This window comes from Saccoglossus kowalevskii, chromosome 8 (assembly GCF_978046115.1).
Source record: "Saccoglossus kowalevskii chromosome 8, keSacKowa6.1, whole genome shotgun sequence".
Lineage (NCBI taxonomy): Eukaryota > Metazoa > Hemichordata > Enteropneusta > Harrimaniidae > Saccoglossus > Saccoglossus kowalevskii.
This window is the reverse complement of record NC_140648.1, coordinates 37,794,967-37,815,492: the sequence shown is the minus strand read 5'-3', so window position 1 is coordinate 37,815,492 and position 20,526 is coordinate 37,794,967. Positions and strand designations below refer to the sequence as shown.

General features: G+C 31.6%; 1 protein-coding gene across 2 annotated transcripts in view; it reads right to left on the bottom strand.

Annotated features, from left to right (window-relative positions):
- The window catches only part of LOC144354722 (uncharacterized), a 43,562-nt gene extending 23,299 nt beyond the window's left edge, over positions 1-20,263 (bottom strand). For both annotated transcript variants that reach the window (XM_085502580.1, XM_085502581.1), the window contains exon 1: positions 20,172-20,263. The gene's annotated coding sequence lies outside the window, so the exon portion shown is untranslated. The remainder of the gene's footprint in view (positions 1-20,171) is intronic.
- Positions 20,264-20,526: the final 263 nt, after the last annotated feature.

Here is a 20,526-nt window from a genome sequence, read left to right as displayed (position 1 = left end):
ACATTGCTCCTGCAGTCGTCCCTCCGATGCACCTATAAATGCCACAAGTCGATTCATCAACTGCTCAATGCTCTCGCCATTCGCGATAAGTTCATAGATTTATTCGAATTCCACCCAGACAACATTCTTCCAAACATCGGGGCACCCCTCAATACACACCTATCAGTAAACAGTGGCAACCCCAACCCAGGCTTGACATTTACAGCGTTCTAATCCCTTCACATCTTCGCTAGCCAAGGTCTAAGTTTATTCAGCCAATCCTCTATACAAACCGTGGCAGAACGACCATCAAATATGCGTATTCTATCTGGTTTATTGAAACACTTAAAAATCCTCAGAAGGAATTAAAATGGTTACACTAACTGCTAAAACACATATATAAAACATACAAATTTTACAAGAATTACACTGTCTAAAGCACGACAATGGTTTTAAAAAAAACTACAATTACAACTATTGATATATATGTAGGTAATAATATTGAAAAATTGAAAAAAAATAGATGAAATAATAATAAAAAAAAAGAAGCAATAAACAGTCAATAAACAGCGCCCCCAGTAGCCAATCAGTTTGCGTGTTAAAGTCCTTCTTTGGCTATTCATTTTAAACAAAATGGCGGTGCCCATGAATCGTGATATTTGTGATGATAAAATTGTGAAAGTTTTCGGTGTTGGTGCCCTCAAGCCTCATCAGGTACAGGCAATCGACGCAGTTTTGTGTGGGAAGGATGTCTTCATAGCAACAAAAAAAGAAAGTGGAATTTTGTTTTATAATTTGGTACCTCCTTGTTTCGAGGTGCGCCCAATCAGATCTCACTGCTTAAAATACGCAATTAGCCTATGCGATCACGCACGGTATCGTGTAGAGGCCTATAGGTGGAAGACACAGGACCGTGCGATTCTGACAATGCTACACATGGACCAGCAGACAGACTCCAAACACGCATTCCCGACAAACCAGACGACGACAACAACAAACTTGCAGGGATTACAATAGAGGGTGCTGCTCCAACCCATGTCAAAATGGCTGCCGACATCAATGCAGAGTTTGTTATTCCAGAAATCACGTTGCACAATTCCATCGAAAACAAGGTAGCCAGTTTTTTCGTGCCGCAATCAACTCAACAAATCAACAAGGACCTACACCACAGCCATTTTGCGGGAATGATAAAACCTATTGAATTTGTGGATTCCCTTTTTTCTACAACATCGCTCAATCAAGAGGTTTTCACACGCGAACTTCATAACCATCTATAAGCATCCGTTATTTTAGACATTTCAAAGACGTGCAGACTTGGGTTTTTCAGGAAGCCAACATGAATCCACAAATCATTACAGACTCCATCATTAAAGAAATTGGTGCAGGACATGCGGTAGGTCCTTTATTCAACCTCCTTTTCCCAACTTCATTGTCAACTCCTTGGGGTTGCGACCAAAGAAAAAATGGGGGTCATCAAATTCTAATGGATTTATCTCAACCAATTTCTGACAGCGTCAATGACAACATTTGCAAAGAGGATTTCTCGCTCCACAACTCGACAGTCGACGATGCTGTCAGCATGATTAATCAATTTGGATCAGGTACCCAGCTTGCTAAAATTGACATACAACATTACGCTTGTGTCCTGTCAGACGTGAAGATTGGCATCTCCTAGGTTACAAGTGAAATGGATACTATTTCTTCGATCGTGTCTTACCATTTGGACTTAGGTCAGCACCCTTTCTCTTCAACCAGATTGCTGAGGCAATCAATTGGATTGTTTGCAATCGATCTCACAATAATAACATTCTCCATTACTTAGACGACTACCTCATCGCAAGACCACCTAATTCTGACATTTGCAATAACAATTTACAGACAATGTTATCTGTTTGTAAAGATCTCAGCGTTACCATTGCACCAGAAAAACTTGAGGGTCCTTCAACAATACTCACATTCCTAGGAATTGAATTAGACACCACTAAAATGGTACTCCGTTTGCCAGACGACAAGTTACGTGAAATTACAGAAACTTTGGAAAAATGGTCCTTGATAACATCATGCACAAAACGCAAACTGCTGTCATTAATTGGCATACTTAGCTTTGCCTGCAAATGCATTCCTGCAGGTCGGACATTCCTGCGTCGCATGATCAATCTCTCAATTACCGTAACTAAGCTCCAGCAACATTTAACATTAACTCAGCCTTTCCACCGCGATCTACAGTGGTGGCGGGACTTCAATCAAAATGGACTCTCTCTGAGGCATTATTTACCAAAATCCATTATGATATTACTTTACAACTCGTTGATTCTCCCACACATTGCTTATTGTATAGAAATATGGGGACACACTTTTAGCACATATATTGATCCAATTTTTAAATTACAAAAAAAGTTTGTCAGATTAATTTCTTTCTCTCATTTTCGAGCAAGTACCACACCACTTTTCCTGCAACTTGGCATTCTTGATGTGTATAAATTATGTACCGGTAAGTACAATACATGTTTATTTGCATACGATTTGAAAAATGGCCGCCATGCACACTCTCTGGATCACTTCGCCTTATCAATATCACATCCATACCATACACGATCAGTAACCTCTGAGAAACTTGCCACACCACAAATTAATTTAAGTTCAACTAAGAAAAGTCTGACATTTTCTCTTGTAAAACATTGGAATGAGCTCCCAACTTCGTTAAAAACATTAACTTTACGAAACTCGTTCAAAACGGCATTAAAAAAATATCTCTTAACTAATGTATAAATACTTGCGTTATTGCAGTATATGTATTAGTATTGTCTATTTTTGTTTTCTTCATTATTATTGATTATGAGAGTTTGTAGTCTCTTTACTTACTTAATTATGTATTTATTTATTTATTTTTAACTTAACAATATAATTTTTTGTGTATCACTATTCACAACAACGTATATTTTAACAGTTGACTATGGTTTTGGGGCCAGGGACTAGATTAGTTCTGCTAGAACTACCTCTCTGGTCCCCACTAGGAATAATATATATATTTAATATTCATTCAGATAAAGTTCCCTGTACAATTGTCTCTTTTTTCTGGTGGAATAAATCCATTCTATTCTATTCTATTCTATTCTATTCTATTCTATTCTATTCTATTCTATTCTACTCCAATCTTCCTCGCTTGTTCAATTTGGGGGAGTTTGTGGCATGGAAAGAGGGTCCTATTTCACTGTGACAATGAAAGTATTGTCAACATCACAGTCTACTAAAAAAATTAGTGAGAAATTAAGGAACATAGATACATCAATACACAAACTGCAGGACACAATAAAACAGAACCAAACTAAATTGGATAAAATCATAACATCAAATGTGAATTATGAAGGACAAATTCACACCCTACAAAATGAAAAGAAAATGTTACAACAATCACTGTCAGATAGATAGAACTAAGATAGAAGCAGTAATCAAAGAAAACAACAAACTGGAAGAAAAATTGGGTGATATGTAGCATTTGCAACAAAATACCAGTCTACAACAGAAAATGTCAACAAACCCATTTGCTACGCTACTGAACAATACCAGTTCAAACTCCACCTTGTCATTAGAGCATAGACAAGAATACCAATACCAGTGGGAATCACCAAGAAAGAAGAGTAAACCAACAACCACTCAAACTCTGATAGTAGGTGACTCTATATTGAAAGATATTGAACCATCCAAAGTATACGGAAACACTCAAGTAAGAACATTCCGAGGTAGTAAAATAGTGGAAGTAGAACAATATTTATCTCATGTAAAGTATACAGATATAGAACATATCATAATTCATGTAGGCACAAATGATATTGATCGTGGCTCATCAGTCAGTGACACATGTATGAATGATTATCACTCTTTAATACAAAAGGCCAAAGAATGTTTTCCTAAATCCACAATATATATTTCATTTATTATACCCAGACGCAATAATCAATACTTTTCGAAAACTTCAAGACATGTTAACACTTTGGTGAAAAATCTATGTGAGAAAGAAGGCCTTATATTTCTACAGCATTATAGATAAGATAAGATAAGATAAGATAGTTCTTTATTACAACCTTATAGAATGAATTACATATCTATTTTGGTTTATGAAATGCAATAAAGGTGTTAAAATAAACATAACAAGTTAGATATCTAAAATCTACTACAATACAGTTACATGAAATAATGTAAAAAAAAAAAAAATAATGACCCATTAGGTGGTTTTCTCTAATGGTATTTGCTGTTTTTATAAATTTGATAAGCTCTGTTAGTAAATATTTGTTGTTTGTATTCAATATATGAATGAATTTTTCTTTGTTTGTACAGTGTTGAAAATTGTTAATTTTCTTTGAAAAATGTGAATATAACAACTCTCTTTCATCTGTGTAAAGTTCACATTTTGTGATGTAATGAATTTCATCCTCAAGTAGGTTGCATTTAGTACATTTTCTGTCTTCTGTTTTTATTTTTGGTCTTTTGTGCCTTCCCATCTCGATGTTTAGTTTATGGGCACTTAGTCTCAATTTTGCTAATAGACCAATGTTTTCTTTATTATCAAGGATTTTAATGTATGGTTCAGTATTTATATTTTTCTTCAGTAATGTATAAGTTCTTAGTTTTGAATCTGGTCTTTGATTATCTTGGTTCCATTTATAATTGTAATATTCATTCACTTTTTGTTTAAACTGGTCTTTTTTAATTGTTTCTAAATTCTTAATATCATACAGCTGTTTTATTTTATGCAGATTCATTAACCATGTGTCATTATATTTGTTTTGTTGTTGATCTTTTATTGCATCATATACTAGACTGATTGGGCCATTCTTAATATTATTTTGGTAGTATATGATTGCATTCAGTTGTATTTTTGCTAGTAAGGGTAGTCGTCCAATTTCCATTCTACTACCAATGTTATTTGTTCTGTTATTAACATTTAATAATCGTCTACAGAACATTAAATGGTGTTTTTCTGTACACGTTTTGTCCCAGTACTCTGGTCTGCTATTGATTCCCCAAATTTCTGCAGCATAAGTTAAAATTGGTGTCTGGTTGCCCTCAAATAATTTCAATTGTAAAAGCATGTTTAACTTGTTTGATGTTAATACTGGTTTGATTGCTGCATCAGCTTTTTTTGCTTTATCTACCAATCTTTCCATGGTCATGTTCATTGCCCCATTTGTATTAAATGTTACTCCTAGATATGTGAATTGGTTTGTTTTTTCAATCGTGTTTAGCCCATATGAGAATTCTGTATTTTTTGATTTATGACAATTTTTTGTGAAAATCATAATTTTTGTTTTTCTCATATTCAACTGTAGACCCCATTGTTTTGTATATTCATAGAGTGTGTCTAATGACCTTTGTAAGTCTTCTTTGTTAATAGCTGTTAGAACTATATCATCAGCGAATAGAAGTGAAGAGATGTTTTGACTACTTAGGTTTGGACTATTCATTGTACAGTTATCAATGTTGGCTACCAAGTCGTTTATAAAAATGTTAAATAATGTTGGGCTTAATGGACACCCTTGTTTGACACCTTCTTGCATTTTAAAGCTCTCGGTCACTTTGTCATCTAATTTAATTTTGAATTGCATATTCATATACATATGTTTTAGGACTCGATATGCACCACCACATATGTTGTTTTGTAATAATTTTATGAATAGTCCCTCTCTCCAAACTTTATCAAAACATTTTTTTAAGTCTATAAAGCAAGTGTAAAGCTTTTTGTTTTTTGATTGGTATTTTTTGATCAGTGTATGTAATGTCAGTATATGATCAGTTGTTCTGTGATTGCGTCTAAAGCCGGCTTGGTTTTTATGGATTATGTTGCTGGTTTCAAGATGTTGTGTTATACGTTTATTTAAAATTATTGCCAATAATTTTCCAATTGTGTTACTTGTTGATATGCCTCTGTAATTGGCCGGATCATATTTGTCTTCCTTTTTATGTACTGGTGTGATTATATTTGTGTTCCAACAATCTGGATATTCTCCCCTTTGTAAAATGATATTAAAAATCTTTTGTAATGCTTCTGCTATTAATGGATGACTATGCTTTAGCATTTCAGATGGGATGCCATCAATTCCAACTGATTTTCTTGCTTTTATCTTTTTCAAAGCTTCATTGATTTCTTTAAGTGATATTTCAGCATTCAACATATTATTTAGGAAACTCATATTTTCTAATTGCCTTAATAGTTTCTGTATTTCTGATTGTCTCTTTTCTGAAGTACTAGTATTTTGACTGATATTCTGGAAATGGTTTATCCAATCATTGTATGGTATTTCAGTCACAATGCTGTCTTGTTTTCTCTTTGTGTATTGTCTTATTACCTCCCAAAATTTCACTGTATTTTCTTCATTATCTAGGTTGTCTAGTTTTTGTTTCATCATTTGCCATCTTTCCTTTTGAAGTGTTTTGACATATTTTCTGAATAGTTTTCTTTCTTCATGATATACTTTTCTCAAGTTTTCATCGTAAGGTCTCTGTTGTATGTGCTTGGCAAGAGTTTCTAGTTGTTTCTTCATTTTCATACAGTTTGAGTCAGTGTATTTTACTTTACTTTTCTTAATGTTTTTTCTGTGTTTTGTCTTTTTTATGTTACATTTTTTGGCAATGTTTTCTAATAAATTTTGAAATTTTGGGGTTATCTCATTTACATGTTTTTTTGTAAAATCAGTTTCTGTAAATGACTTTATTAATTGTTCACCTTCTTTTGTTTTTAAAAATATCTTGTAAATATCTGTTGCTGACTTCGTCCATTTATAGCTTCCTGGGTGATATTGCAGGTTTTTGTTTATGTTAAACTCTGTTTCTGTAAATGTTGGCATTTGTATTGTTGTTGATATAGGACAGTGGTCACTTCCTGGTACTAATGTTTTGACTTTAAAGTTCAAAATATATTTACTTAATCTATTGTAAGCTAGAAAGTAATCAACAGTGCTGGCACCTCCATTGTCCGCATGACAAGTAAAGTGACCAAGTATGTCACCATTATATCTATCATTCAATATATGTAGTTGATTACTTTTACATAGTTGTATAAGGTGATCTCCAAATGTATTTTTCCTTGTGTCCATATTGTTTCTCTTTTTCATATCATTATCATAAATATAATTGTCTGGCATTGGAGTATAATTGTCCTCATCATCTGTTATTGTGTCAATTAAATTTTTAGTTCTGGCATTAAAATCGCCTTGTATCATTATTGCACCTTTCTCTTTGTAATTTTGTATTTCTTGTTCAATAGCCTGGTAAGGGTTCATGTCTATGTTATTCACATACCATGAGGAATATTCACATACCATACCATTATATGGTACCAGACAGGCACCTTTATTATAATGTTCATTTGAATAGACTGGGAACAGCTACATATTAGTAAGAAATATTAAAGATAGACTAGGACAAAAATTAGGGATTAATAGAGGGAAATGAATGAGTTACAATTTCATTCATAGCAGATATCAAAGTAAAGATGTGAAATACATAACAATCAAAATTTACAAAATTATTTTTTACCACATAACCCATTCATGTACTGGGAATCAAAAGCCATGGGTTCAAACTGAACAGTATTTAATCGTTTACAAAAGGAAACTAAAACAGAATACAATAAAAACAGCTATATCTATTTCATATTGGAATGTACAGGGTTTAAACAAAGACAAAATACAGGATAAACACTTTATCAATCATCTTACAGACCATGATATAATTGGTTTAGGGGAAACATGGTTAACCAATGAAAATAAAAACGTTAACATTGACAAATACTGGGACTATTCAATAGTACGTAAAGAGCAAAAACGAGGCGGGCTGACAATTCTAATTCGTAATTCAATAAGGAGTGGTATACAAATAATTGATACTGAGCACGAAGATATGATTTGGTGTAAATTACAAAAACATTTTTTTCAATACGCCCACAGATATATACATATGTTTTGTATACAATCCACCAGCAAATTCCAACACCAACTCAGACACATTTTTTGAACAGTTAGAAAAAATAATTAGTGAGATGGGTTCAAAGGGTTCTATTTTAATAATGGGAGAAATAAATGGAAGAACTGCTTTATTCCATAATTTCATCCAAATTGACAAGACATGTACCACTACCTCAAAATCATATGATCGATACTAATTTGAACCGCTGTAACATGGATAAAAACACAAACAGCAATTGGAATATACTATGAAATCTTTGTAAATACTGTAATTTGAGAATTCCAATCATAGCATAGCAGGTGATATTTGTGGAAACTACATGTTATCACTGGAATGGTAACAGTATGGCAGACTATGGCTTAGCAACAACTGATCTTCTCAACAAATTTGAATATTTGCCAATGCCTAGGAAGTGGAAATGGGATAAATTATTATATTTTTGAAGTTATTTTTTGAGTCTTCATTCCATATGTATTGGGGAGGGAGTGGGTTTAACCTAACCATCATTTCATTGTTTGTTTCTTTCTCACTTAATTGCCAATTCCATTTTAATTGAACAGTAATCTGACAGGTAGTTTAAGTCATTCACTTTAAAATGCTGTATGTATTTATACATGCTTTCAGTACATACACAATAATCAACCAAACTGGATCCAGCTGGATGATAACATGTATAATTTCCCACTAGGTCACCAACTGTCCTCCCATTAACAATTATCATATTATTACCAATACAAAGATCAATCAACTGCTTACCAAACTTATTAATTTTACTGTCTTGCGTTTGTCTTTTACTGAAATTATCTGAAGTATAAGTAGTTGGAACAGGAATATGCACATTGCCATCAAATGGTACGAAGTCAGTAAGGTTTCCTGTTAGACTGTTCATATCACCAATAATAATCACCTACATGTAATCCTTCTGGGAAAACCTTGTAATATCTTTTTCTAAAGTTCCAAAATAATCATGGTCTAAATGGTATACAGAATTCTCTGGCGGTATATAAATGCAACTCAGATATCTTTGTCCAGAGAAAAATAGCTTTTATCCAGTTTGCACCACATAAAATTATAAAATGTCAGAAGAAATTTCATGTAACCCATTTCTTAATGTTGATTTAAACAACAGTGCAACACATCCCGAATTTATTCTGCTCCTATTAGATTTTCTTATCCTATCTGACCTGAAATGGCTATAATTTTCTACATCTAATACTAAACTATTACTAATACTACCAAGCCATGTTTCTTGTATACAAAATATATTATAATTTTGTACTACTACAAAAAAGGAAAAATAATAATTTGCATGTACTCATCATACTGGTGATTATACATATAATCTCTTCTTTGTTTATTGTCTTTATAATATTCAGAATCATAATTGTAGTGTAGATTGTCGTCATATCTGTCATAACAATACATCCTTGGGGCATGTTGGTACAAGTCTCTTTGGTTAAACTTTTTATTATGGCCTTCATATAATGCATCATCACGATATTGATTATTATGCATGTTGTCATAGTTTCTTTGTCTTTCATTTCTGTACTGGTAGTAATGACGACTGCGATATTCATTGTTATTATCATTTTGTCATTTCTGTTGACGTCTATATCCATTATTGCATTGTGATCCTGTCATCTGTTTTGTGTTTTGTCTTGTTGGAATGAGATCGTCTCTGTATCTGCCATGGACACGCTGTGATACATTACGTAATGTGTATTTAATATCACCTATTGATGCATGTGTAGCATTGATAGAAATGTGTATTTAATATCACCTATTGATACATGTGTAGCATTGATAGAAATGTGTATTTAATATCACCTATTGGTACACGTGTACCATTGATAGTAATGTGTATTTAATAACACCTATTGATACACGTGTACCATTGATAGTAATGTGTATTTAATATCACCTATTGATACACGTGTAGCATTGATAGAAATGTGTATTTAATATCACCTATTGATACATGTGTACCATTGATAGTAATGTGTATTTAATATCACCTATTGATACACGTGTAGCATTGATAGATATGTGTATTTAATATCACCTATTGATACACGTGTACGATTGATAGAAATGTGTATTTAATATCACCTATTGATACATGTGTACCATTGATAGTAATATGTATTTAATATCACCTATTGATACATGTGTAGCATTGATAGAAATGTGTATTTAATATCACCTATTGAAACACGTGTAGCATTGATAGAAATATGTATTTAATATCACCTATTGATACATGTGTACCATTGATAGAAATATGTATTTAATATCACCTATTGATACATGTGTAGCATTGATAGAAATGTGTATTTAATATCACCTATTGATACATATGTACCATTGATAGAAATGTGTATTTAATATCACCTATTGATACATGTGTACCATTGATAGAAATGTGTATTTAATATCACCTATTGATACACATGTACCATTGATAGAAATGTGTATTTAATATCACGTGTACCATTGATAGTAATGTGTATTTAATATCACCTATTGATACATGTGTACCATTGATAGAAATGTGTATTTAATATCACCTATTGATACACGTGTATCATTGATAGAAATGTGTATTTAATATCACCTATTGATACATGTGTACCATTGATAGAAATGTGTATTTAATATCACCTATTGATACACGTGTACGATTGATAAAAATGTGTATTTAATATCACCTATTGATACATGTGTACCATTGATAGAAATGTGTATTTAATATCACCTATTGATACACGTGTATCATTGATAGAAATGTGTATTTAATATCACCTATTGGTACACGTGTACCATTGATAGAAATGTGTATTTAATATCACCTATTAATACACGTGTACGATTGATAGAAATGTGTATTTAATATCACCTATTGATACACGTGTATGATTGATAGAAATGTGTATTTAATATCACCTATTGATACACGTGTAGCATTGATAGAAATGTGTATTTAATATCACCTATTGATACACGTGTACGATTGATAGAAATGTGTATTTAATATCACCTATTGATACATGTGTACCATTGATAGAAATGTGTATTTAATATCAACTATTGATACACGTGTACCATTGATAGAAATGTGTATTTAATATCACCTATTGATACACGTGTACCATTGATAGAAATGTGTATTTAATATCACCTATTAATACACGTGTACCATTGATAGTAATGTGTATTTAATATCACCTATTGATACACGTGTACGATTGATAGAAATGTGTATTAAATATCACCTATTGATACACGTGTAGCATTGATAGAAATGTGTATTTAATATCACCTATTGATACACGTGTATCATTGATAGTAATGTGTATTTAATATCACCTATTGATACATGTGTACCATTGATAGAAATGTGTATTTAATATCACCTATTGATACACGTGTACCATTGATAGAAATGTGTATTTAATATCACCTATTGATACATGTGTACCATTGATAGAAATGTGTATTTAATATCACCTATTGGTACACGTGTAGCATTGATAGAAATGTGTATTTAATATCACCTATTGATACATGTGTACCATTGATAGAAATGTGTATTTAATATCACCTATTGATACACGTGTACCATTGATAGAAATGTGTATTTAATATCACCTATTGATACATGTGTACGATTGATAGAAATGTGTATTTAATATCACCTATTGGTACACGTGTACCATTGATAGTAATGTGTATTTAATATCACCTATTGATACACGTGTAGCATTGATAGAAATGTGTATTTAATATCACCTATTGATACATGTGTAGCATTGATAGTAATGTGTATTTAATATCACCTATTGATACACGTGTAGCATTGATAGAAATGTGTATTTAATATCACCTATTGATACATGTGTACCATTGATAGAAATGTGTATTTAATATCACCTATTGATACACGTGTACCATTGAGAGAAATGTGTATTTAATATCACCTATTGATACATGTGTACCATTGATAGAAATGTGTATTTAATATCACCTATTGATACATGTGTACCATTGATAGAAATGTGTATTTAATATCACCTATTGATACATGTGTACCATTGATAGAAATGTGTATTTAATATCACCTATTGATACACGTGTACCATTGATAGAAATGTGTATTTAATATCACGTGTACCATTGATAGTAATGTGTATTTAATATCACCTATTGATACATGTGTACCATTGATAGAAATGTGTATTTAATATCACCTATTGATACACGTGTATCATTGATAGAAATGTGTATTTAATATCACCTATTGATACATGTGTACCATTGATAGAAATGTGTATTTAATATCATCTATTGATACACGTGTATGATTGATAAAAATGTGTATTTAATATCACCTATTGATACATGTGTACCATTGATAGAAATGTGTATTTAATATCACCTATTGATACACGTGTACCATTGATAGAAATGTGTATTTAATATCACCTATTGGTACACGTGTACCATTGATAGTAATGTGTATTTAATATCACCTATTGATACACGTGTACGATTGATAGAAATGTGTATTTAATATCACCTATTGATACACGTGTACGATTGATAGAAATGTGTATTTAATATCACCTATTGGTACACGTGTACCATTGATAGAAATGTGTATTTAATATCACCTATTGATACATGTGTACCATTGATAGAAATGTGTATTTAATATCACCTATTGATACACGTGTACCATTGATAGAAATGTGTATTTAATATCACCTATTAATACACGTGTACCAATGATAGTAATGTGTATTTAATATCACCTATTGATACATGTGTACCATTGAAAGAAATGTGTATTTAATATCACCTATTGATACACGTGTAGCATTGATAGAAATGTGTATTTAATATCACCTATTGATACATGTGTACCATTGATAGTAATGTGTATTTAATATCACCTATTGGTACACGTGTACCATTGATAGTAATGTGTATTTAATATCACCTATTGATACATGTGTAGCATTGATAGAAATGTGTATTTAATATCACCTATTGATACATGTGTACCATTGATAGAAATGTGTATTTAATATCACCTATTGATACACGTGTACCATTGATAGTAATGTGTATTTAATATCACCTATTGATACACGTGTAGCATTGATAGAAATGTGTATTTAATATCACCTATTGATACATGTGTACCATTGATAGAAATGTGTATTTAATATCACCTATTGATACACGTGTAGCATTGATAGATATGTGTATTTAATATCACCTATTGATACACGTGTACCATTGATAGTAATGTGTATTTAATATCACCTATTGATCAACGTGTACCATTGATAGTAATGTGTATTTAATATCACCTATTGATACATGTGTAGCATTGATAGAAATGTGTATTTAATATCACCTATTGAAACACGTGTAGCATTGATAGTAATGTGTATTTAATATCACCTATTGATACACGTGTACCATTGATAGAAATGTGTATTTAATATCACCTATTGATACACGTGTAGCATTGATAGATATGTGTATTTAATATCACCTATTGATACAAGTGTACCATTGATAGAAATGTGTATTTAATATCACCTATTGATACATGTGTACGATTGATAGAAATGTGTATTTAATATCACCTATTGATACATGTGTACCATTGATAGAAATGAGTATTTAATATCACCTATTGATACATGTGTACCATTGATAGAAATGTGTATTTAATATCACCTATTGATACATGTGTACCATTGATAGAAATGTGTATTTAATATCACCTATTGATACATGTGTACCATTGATAGAAATGTGTATTTAATATCACCTATTGATACACGTGTACCATTGATAGAAATGTGTATTTAATATCACGTGTACCATTGATAGTAATGTGTATTTAATATCACCTATTGATACATGTGTACCATTGATAGAAATGTGTATTTAATATCACCTATTGATACACGTGTATCATTGATAGAAATGTGTATTTAATATCACCTATTGATACATGTGTACCATTGATAGAAATGTGTATTTAATATCACCTATTGATACACGTGTACGATTGATAAAAATGTGTATTTAATATCACCTATTGATACATGTGTACCATTGATAGAAATGTGTATTTAATATCACCTATTGATACACGTGTACGATTGATAGAAATGTGTATTTAATATCACCTATTGATACATGTGTAGCATTGATAGAAATGTGTATTTAATATCACCTATTGATACATGTGTACCATTGATAGAAATGTGTATTTAATATCACCTATTGATACATGTGTACCATTGATAGAAATGTGTATTTAATATCACCTATTGATACACGTGTACGATTGATAGAAATGTGTATTTAATATCACCTATTGATACATGTGTAGCATTGATAGAAATGTGTATTTAATATCACCTATTGATACATGTGTAGCATTGATAGAAATGTGTATTTAATATCACCTATTGATACATGTGTACCATTGATAGAAATGTGTATTTAATATCACCTATTGATACACGTGTACGATTGATAGAAATGTGTATTTAATATCACCTATTGATACATGTGTAGCATTGATAAAAATGTGTATTTAATATCACCTATTGATACATGTGTACCATTGATAGAAATGTGTATTTAATATCACCTATTGATACACGTGTACGATTGATAGAAATGTGTATTTAATATCACCTATTGATACATGTGTAGCATTGATAGAAATGTGTATTTAATATCACCTATTGATACACGTGTACCATTGATAGAAATGTGTATTTAATATCACCTATTGATACATGTGTACCATTGATAGAAATGTGTATTTAATATCACCTATTGGTACACGTGTACCATTGATAGTAATGTGTATTTAATATCACCTATTGATACACGTGTACGATTGATAGAAATGTGTATTTAATATCACCTATTGATACACGTGTACGATTGATAGAAATGTGTATTTAATATCACCTATTGATACACGTGTAGCATTGATAGAAATGTGTATTTAATATCACCTATTGATACACGTGTACGATTGATAGAAATGTGTATTTAATATCACCTATTGATACATGTGTACCATTGATAGAAATGTGTATTTAATATCAACTATTGATACACGTGTACCATTGATAGAAATGTGTATTTAATATCACCTATTGATACACGTGTACCATTGATAGAAATGTGTATTTAATATCACCTATTAATACACGTGTACCATTGATAGTAATGTGTATTTAATATCACCTATTGATACACGTGTACGATTGATAGAAATGTGTATTAAATATCACCTATTGATACACGTGTAGCATTGATAGAAATGTGTATTTAATATCACCTATTGATACACGTGTACCATTGATAGTAATGTGTATTTAATATCACCTATTGATACATGTGTACCATTGATAGAAATGTGTATTTAATATCACCTATTGATACACGTGTACCATTGATAGAAATGTGTATTTAATATCACCTATTGATACATGTGTACCATTGATAGAAATGTGTATTTAATATCACCTATTGGTACACGTGTACCATTGATAGAAATGTGTATTTAATATCACCTATTGATACATGTGTACCATTGATAGAAATGTGTATTTAATATCACCTATTGATACATGTGTACCATTGATAGAAATGTGTATTTAATATCACCTATTGATACATATGTACCATTGATAGAAATGTGTATTTAATATCACCTATTGATACATGTGTACCATTGATAGAAATGTGTATTTAATATCACCTATTGATACATGTGTACCATTGATAGAAATGTGTATTTAATATCACCTATTGATACACGTGTACCATTGATAGAAATGTGTATTTAATATCACGTGTACCATTGATAGTAATGTGTATTTAATATCACCTATTGATACATGTGTACCATTGATAGAAATGTGTATTTAATATCACCTATTGATACACGTGTATCATTGATAGAAATGTGTATTTAATATCACCTATTGATACATGTGTACCATTGATAGAAATGTGTATTTAATATCACCTATTGATACACGTGTACGATTGATAAAAATGTGTATTTAATATCACCTATTGATACATGTGTACCATTGATAGAAATGTGTATTTAATATCACCTATTGGTACACGTGTACCATTGATAGTAATGTGTATTTAATATCACCTATTGATACATGTGTACCATTGATAGAAATGTGTATTTAATATCACCTATTGATACACGTGTACGATTGATAGAAATGTGTATTTAATATCACCTATTGATACACGTGTACGATTGATAGAAATGTGTATTTAATATCACCTATTGATACACGTGTACGATTGATAGAAATGTGTATTTAATATCACCTATTGATACACGTGTAGCATTGATAGAAATGTGTATTTAATATCACCTATTGATACATGTGTACCACTGATAGTAATGTGTATTTAATATCACCTATTGGTACACGTGTACCATTGATAGAAATGTGTATTTAATATCACCTATTGATACACGTGTACCATTGATAGAAATGTGTATTTAATATCACCTATTGATACACGTGTAGCATTGATAGAAATGTGTATTTAATATCACCTATTGATACATGTGTACCATTGATAGAAATGTGTATTTAATATCACCTATTGGTACCCGTGTACCATTGATAGAAATGTGTATTTAATATCACCTATTGATACATGTGTACCACTGATAGTAATGTGTATTTAATATCACCTATTGATACACGTGTAGCATTGATAGAAATGTGTATTTAATATCACCTATTGATACACGTGTACCATTGATAGAAATGTGTATTTAATATCACCTATTGATACACGTGTACCATTGATAGAAATGTGTATTTAATATCACCTATTGATACACATGTAGCATTGATAGATATGTGTATTTAATATCACCTATTGGTACACGTGTACCATTTATAGTAATGTGTATTTAATATCACCTATTGATACACGTGTACCATTGATAGTAATGTGTATTTAATATCACCTATTGATACATGTGTACCACTGATAGTAATGTGTATTTAATATCACCTATTGATACACGTGTACCACTGATAGTAATGTGTATTTAATATCACCTATTGATACACGTGTACCATTGATAGAAATGTGTATTTAATATCACCTATTGATACATGTGTACCATTGATAGAAATGTGTATTTAATATCACCTATTGGTACACGTGTACCATTGATAGTAATGTGTATTTAATATCACCTATTGATACACGTGTACCATTGATAGAAATGTGTATTTAATATCACCTATTGATACACGTGTACCACTGATAGTAATGTGTATTTAATATCACCTATTGATACACGTGTAGCATTGATAGATATGTGTATTTAATATCACCTATTGATACACGTGTACCATTGATAGTAATGTGTATTTAATATCACCTATTGATACATGTGTACCACTGATAGTAATGTGTATTTAATATCACCTATTGATACACGTGTACCACTGATAGTAATGTGTATTTAATATCACCTATTGATACACGTGTACCATTGATAGAAATGTGTATTTAATATCACCTATTGATACATGTGTACCATTGATAGAAATGTGTATTTAATATCACCTATTGGTACACGTGTACCATTGATAGTAATGTGTATTTAATATCACCTATTGATACACGTGTACCATTGATAGAAATGTGTATTTAATATCACCTATTGATACACGTGTACCACTGATAGTAATGTGTATTTAATATCACCTATTGATGCATGTGTAGCATTGATAGAAATGTGTATTTAATATCACCTATTGATACACGTGTACCATTGATAGAAATGTGTATTTAATATCACCTATTGATACATGTGTACCATTGATAGTAATGTGTATTCCATCATCACAATAGAATTCTTCATTCCCACTGAGTTTCCTGTGCTCTATATAAATACATTGTTCAGTTGCATCATATTTGTTCTTTATTCTCTGATTCAATTTTGTTCTGTTATAGTTTATACAGCAATCTGTGCACCAGAAAACTTGTTGCGCATATTATCAATCGGACTATCCAATTGTCCACTGACAAAGTCAATGTCATTCTTAATGTCATTTGTCCCATTATGCATTATTACTCTATTTACATTATCAATGTTTTTAACATTGTGAATGTAGGTAGTAGCCTCACTAACTGTTGGTGCAAATATCTTCTTTACTATTTTGCCATGGTACATTTTTGTTGGGTTGATATGTTTTGTTCAAGAGTCTCAGATGAGTAAATTTGGCAGGTAAAGCTGGTAAATCAATTTACATCATGAACAAAGTACTTTTAGGAAACCTCGACATAAAACTAAAAATGAAACTATTTAACATTTATATAAAATCAATTTTGCTTTATGGCTCAAAATTATGGGCCCTAGACATGCAGAAATTCAGGACAATGCTAAATGGGACAAAACATTAATTGAAAAAATCAAATTTAAATAATGCAAACAAATCTTACAAGTAAATAAAAAACCCTGTAACTTAGCATCAGGAGCAGAGGTGGGTAATTATCCACTACTACTCAGTGCAAAAGTTCAAGCTATTAATTACTGGCTGCATATAAAGGATCTCCCAGATGACAATCTTACAAAACAGGCATACCTAGAACAAACACAATACAATACTATACAATACAATACAAATGGCTGAATAAAATACATACAATATTGAAAGACAATTCACTAAACGTAATAAAAGAAAAAAACACTCACTATGAAACAAAAAATTCAAATTAATCAAATTTTAAAAACTTCCCTTGAAAATAAATACGCCAGTTTCTGGAAAGACATGATTTCCAAAGACAATAGCAAACTGTGAACCTCTGCTAAATTTAAAAAAGAATACATCTTTGAGCCATATTTAGAATTAGTAATCATAACTTAGCAATAGAGGAAGGCAGATATTCATTTCCTAAGAAACCTATAAGCAAAATAATACGTAATAACTGTGACACAAATTCAATTGAAGATGAAGAACATTTTCTATTGAATTACCCAAACTATAACACACACAGGGAAAACTTCATCAGAAAAATTATGATCCAAAAATAAAAATAAACAATTCACATATATACTCTCAAGCAAAGATCCCAGAATAATTAAAGAACTTTTATAAACAATTATATTTACACAACAAAAGATTTATTTAACATTTAAATACTAGGTACAATACACACTTGTTATAACATAAACCTATTGCCCATTAATATGTTCCAAGATAGTGTTACACCCTACAAAACGTGTGTCAGTGTAGAACGCGTGTCACTGTCTGTGTGAAAATAAAATAACCAGACGTCTAATCTGAGTCACTGTCCAAGTAAATAACTCATGGGCATTTAGTTGGTACCACGACAGAACCAACTGGATGACTATGATACACAGTTTATGTTGAGGTTAAAGGTTCCTCCACAAAATTGTGCATTGGCAAACATGCCGTGCAACTGCGGGACTCCACTGACGGGATAACTTTCGTCGACAGCGGTTGCTGCTGAGCGCACGCTACAACAACTTTGTTTGTGATGTTGCTTTCTCACCATGGATTGAATGAGTCTTGATTACCAGTTAAAATGTTGCTCATTTGGCGTTGGTAATCTTTATTTAAAACTGAGTAACGCTGAAACGACGCCAGCAAAAACCTCCTGGTACCTCGATGTTAATTTTGACAAATTTAGTAATGAAAATAAATTCATATCATTACTAAGTGACAGTAACACATTCCTTGTATACAAATTTTTATCATTTTTTTTCTTTATGCTTTTTGTTTCTTTACTATTTATGTAGTTATTTTTTTTTTACTAATATCTGATTTGTAACCCTTTTCATCCCCTCCGGTGGATGTTGTGTGTAAATAAATAAATAAATAAATAAATAAACTCATGCACCCCGGCCCCGGTAGGTACATTGTATATTCTCCTACTTTTTGAAAATAAATACGTACACACAGTCATACCTGAGACTCACAGACTTTTACATATGGTTACAAGGTTACTAGAAAACCCACCACTGACGCAGTGCAAAGTCGATGAAGGGACGGATCCCGGCGACGAGGATACTTTTCTCCGTATGTCACGTGACCATGGATGGGATCTACGGTAATCATTACATGATCTAATAAAAAATAAACAAGCAAACTCACCAGCAGTTAACTGTTAACACTCGCTGTTCCGTGGGCTTAGTCATTTCTCACGTTCCGGCATTACTCTGCATTACTTGGAAGCAAACAGTTCCGACACATCTCGCCGCGAGAAGGCGCACTTTTGAACCACAGTCAGGTGATAATCTCAATGTTGACCTGCGGGTCAATAGTGAGCGTAAAGCTGGCGTTTGATTCAGATTCGGTCCCGATTCGCTTCCGACTCTGAAATGAATATGATGATAGTTCCTGTTTGAAGATACATGTACAATGGGTATTCAGGCTATTCTGTGGAATTGTAATTTGTCTTGGAATCCATTGCATCTATATAACCAAGGCTCGTTATTATAGCAATACA